Consider the following 4,429-nt stretch of genomic DNA (forward strand, 5'->3'; position numbering starts at 1 on the left):
TCCTTAATCACAAATTAATTATTAAAATGAAATCTTTTATTCACTCACAGTTTCCACGCGCATTCGCGCTAAACACACATATTTTTTAATTAAAATAAACCAGCCGTTCACTTTGCATGCGCTACGTGCGCTACAGAGGCACTTTAATTTTTAATTAAAATGAACCAGCCGTCACAAGAGCACGCGCTGGCAAAAAAGCGCTCCACATCACCTTAAATTGTAATTAATGAACTTGCATTTAGAGACCCCGTCGGGTATCGAAGTCCGGGATTCGAATAAAAGCACCGTTTTAACCTAATAATTGGTAATTTAATTTATAATAAGGAACCGCCGTTTTCTTGCTAAGGTTTATCACCTAATAAAAATTCACCCATTTTTAATAATTTATTAAAATCAACCCTTCATTAAATTAATTCCCCCTCACTACACTTAATTCCCCTTTTTAATGAACCGTTTCGTGGGATGGGTATGCGCAGTCATTAGCGTTATTTTCCATGGTCCAGTCTTGGTTTATCAATGTTATAGTCTTGATATGTGTAGGATGTGATATTGTTTTGGTTTCTTGTCTTTGATACGGTTACGGGTACGGTATGCAATTTTTTTTCTTTTATTGCCTGATACGGGGTTCTGGGTATTTGTCTGATGCATCGCATGAAGCTTTCGGTCGCATTTGTCTCAAGGTCATGTCAAATTTTTTCTAGGATGTGGTTTGCTTGGGGTTAGTTGGTTGTGTCACGTTTCATTGTTTGGTTGTTCTTTTATCCTTGGTTTTTTTTGTCTGTTGCTTTGCAGGCATTCTCCTTGATTGTCTGTGTTTGTGGTGTGTGTGTAACCATCTAAATGGCGCCTTCTCATGCTCCTCCCCCTATCCAGTACGTCCCACTAGTTAGTAGGGATTACTCTTCCCTACTTACTTTTGAGCCCCTCACAAAGGCGGGCCTTGCTGCTTTTGTGGCTACTTCTTTTCCATTGCTTCTAGAGGATCCGTCGTTATGTGATGAGTTTCTGGCCTCTTACAGCAAGAAGACAGGATTAGTCCAAGGCATGTCTATGACTTTGACGCCTCGAGGCTTAGGGACGGCTCTGTCTCTACCCTTCAAAGGTGAACCTTTTGTGACCACTCGTCAGCTCTTCTCTAATGAAGAGATTCTAAAGCTATTGCACAAGCAGACAAGGGAAATCCTTGATGTTAAGAAGGTGATAAACTCTTCAAGAGTTTCCTTTTCTATGATTACTGATCCCGTATGGAAGACGCTCTGTTAGTTTCTTCAGGACAGGTTTATGCCTGCCAAAACGCCATCCCACTATTTGTCCAAAGAGCTTTTCACAGCTTCCAGGATGGTGTTGAAAGGAGTTGCTATTGATTGGAGCACTTACCTCCTCACTAAAATGGATCAGCATTTCGTTAAAGTCACCACGGGTAATGTTACCAATGTTACATACGGATCATATTTGTCTGCCTTCTTGACCTATTCATTTTACAGAAGACTATGCCTCCGCCTCCTCCATCAGATCCAGTACCTCCTCCTCCACCTTCAGAAGAGTCAGAACCTATTGACATAGAGGATGATGATTCTCCGCCTCCCCTGGTCATACAGCGCAAACGCTTGAAGAGGGTAGCGGATAAAGCTCCTTCCGTACTTCCTTCAGTACCCATCCCTGCTACTTCTGGCAGTGAACTCCCTGGGTATCTCACTTGTAATAACCTGTTCCGAGCACATCGAGAAGGATCCTTGGAGATCTCAGTTCCTTCCCTGAACAGTCTCGTCTCAGGAGATGCCATTCCTTTCCTCTGCAAGGATATTCAAAGTTCCATTGAGTTGTCAGTGACAGCCTGTGTTCAACAGCTATATGCGTCTTTTTATGAAGAGCTCATGCAGTCTAAGGACCAGTTGCATAAGGCAACATCTGAGTTAGCTTCTGCTAAGGATACCCTAGCAGATTTATTTAAGAAAATGGAACAGCAAACCCAACTGGTTGCCACCCAAAGCGATGAGATTTCTTCATTGAAGACCCAGTTATTAGAGGCTCAATCACAGGTTACTAGCCTTTCAGCAGAGAAGGAGAGGATGTCCAGAGAAGCGAAGGAATTCCAAGCTATCTTAGATGACAAGCTTTCAGGTTTACAGACTGCTAATGACACAGTGGCCAACCAAGCCTCCCAAATCCAACAGTTGCAAGATCAACTTGCAAAGTCCCGCTCTGTTCCTCCAAGCCCTAATGTTCCATTGATTCCTTCTCTTTCACAGCAGGACTTGGCTGCTCTTCAGAGACAGGCTACTTTGTGCCCTCTATTTCAAGATAAAGTGGAAAGATTGCAGTCCAGAATGGACTTGTTATGGTCTACCTTTGAACAGTTTCAGGAATATGTCTTACCAGACCATTCTTTCTTTGTCCACTACCACTTACAGAAGTTGGTCTTCTATATGAAGCTTTCCACGATGGATTTACCTTTTCCGGAGGATGGCTGGAGTGGGGCTTGGTATGCTGAGTTGTTGACGGAGGTAGTCAGAATGGTCTTTGAAGATTCTGTCACGCCAGACACCATGTTGATGTCATACATGTATCTACGAGGAGATTTGTTAATTCCAAATGAGGTGGATATGGCATGGTATGTGGGGGATGTGGTCTTACAGGCTGTTTTGTATGTCAATCATTTGGAGTTGCGCATAGCTGACATGTTCCAGAGTTATTCCTCCAAAGTAGCTGATTGTCATGATAATTCGTGGCATCCCATGATTGATTCGGTGGTCCTAAATCAAAGACAAAACACAGCTCCTACCTTTGCCCAGAGTACTAATCAACTGAGGATGGATCTCTTAACCTATCTTTCCAAACATAATCCATTTGATGCTACCTTCTTTGATGCCTATCATAGATGATCTCTCTTAGGACCTTCTGTTCCTACCCTCCTCTATTACCAACAATTGGCTCACCGCTATGCTATATATCTTTCCCTTTGTCAGTCTAATTCCACCATTATTTTACCCCTTCTTTTCCAACCTTCATCTTTCCCTCAAATTCCTATTTTCACTTATTGTTCCTTTATTGAGGATAGGGTATTTTTCCCTTCTCCACCCAGTCCTTCTCCATCCATTAATGTACCCTCTACATTTCCTATTTATCAGTTAACACCATTCCTTAGTGATTCCTTACAAATTTCTGCCACTCCTTCTTTAACCTTTTCTTCCTTTTATGATTTTTCCTATCCTTCCCTTCATCCACTTTTCCTTATTCCATTACCCTCTCCTAACACTTCTATATCTCAACCACCTCAGTTGGTTAGTGACTGTGACGGGTTTGATAATCAGATTTCCAGAAGAAGGGGATGGAGTTCGGATGATTGCCTTATAGGACCGCAGATCAATTGGCCAGTAATTCCAGGAGAATGGACAGCTTCCAGTCAAGCTTATCAGAATTATGTTCATTTTGCCCAGCAGTATTCACAGTCTGCAGATCCCTCAGTGAGATTAACTACTCACTTTGCTTGGTACCTGGCGTATATGCATAGGCACTCTCATAATGATTCCAAGCCTATTCCAAAGTTGTGCATGAATGTCAATGTGAGCATTGATTCCCACCAGCTGGAGATATTGTATTTTCATGCCCTCTGTTTGCCTAGCAGATACCTGGTCCTGTTGGAAAGGATGTGCTGTCTCCAATTTTTTCAAAATCCTCCTAAAAACTTTGTAGATGAATCCTTATCTATGGATCCATTCCGACAACATCAATCTTTTAAGAGGGATCATCTTCATTGATACCTTTCCAATGTATAATGGAAGATTTTTAATGAACAACTCTCTTTTTGAAGAAGTCATTCAGATGGTTGTGTTCTGTATTAGTGTTTGTGTTGTGAGTTCATTTATGTCAAATGAATGTGGTGGTTTCCTATTGGATTTCGTGTACGAGCTACGTTTTGGAGAATTGTGGTACTGGGTTCGTGGTTGGAGAGTTGAAGCTGATGCAGATGAAGAAGAAGAAAACTTTTATATCCTTTACAAATTTGTTGTGATTTTTAGTTTGCTAAGAGGTGTTAATGAATAAAGGGTTTTCCTTTCTTTGTATTTTTATATTAGAAACAGGTTATAAGTTGGGGTCGTGGTGGATGGATTATTTGTGAAAAGATATTGACGATCAAAGTTGAGCTTTTCAACTGAACTTGTATTCCATTTTTCCTGGGTCGCGAGGACGCTTCCTTATTAAGTGTGGGGATATGTTGAGTGTTGAAATGACTTGTTTTTTGGCTGATTTTTGTTGTTTTTGAGAGCTGAATGGTTGATTTTATGAGATGATTGATTGATTTGGAAGTGGTTTGAGAATGTTTTGGATGGTAATGATTGAGTTTTGGAAGATCATGATGTTTGTTGGTGGTTCTGTGATGTTCTGATAGGTTCTGATTGGTTCTGATTGGTTCTGTATACCTTCTGTT

The 4,429-nt window shown here is 41.1% G+C and overlaps 1 non-coding gene across 1 annotated transcript; it reads left to right on the plus strand.

Moving 5' to 3' along the window:
• Positions 1–4,093: 4,093 nt before the first annotated feature.
• Positions 4,094–4,162, plus strand: LOC148008825 (small nucleolar RNA SNORD36). The gene has a single exon (XR_015689901.1). It is a non-coding gene; the product is annotated as a small nucleolar RNA SNORD36 (small nucleolar RNA).
• Positions 4,163–4,429: the final 267 nt, after the last annotated feature.

Source organism: Lygodium microphyllum, unplaced genomic scaffold (genome assembly GCF_053477565.2).
Source record: "Lygodium microphyllum isolate KBCC unplaced genomic scaffold, Lygodium_microphyllum_v1.1.10 scaffold_67, whole genome shotgun sequence".
Lineage (NCBI taxonomy): Eukaryota > Viridiplantae > Streptophyta > Polypodiopsida > Schizaeales > Lygodiaceae > Lygodium > Lygodium microphyllum.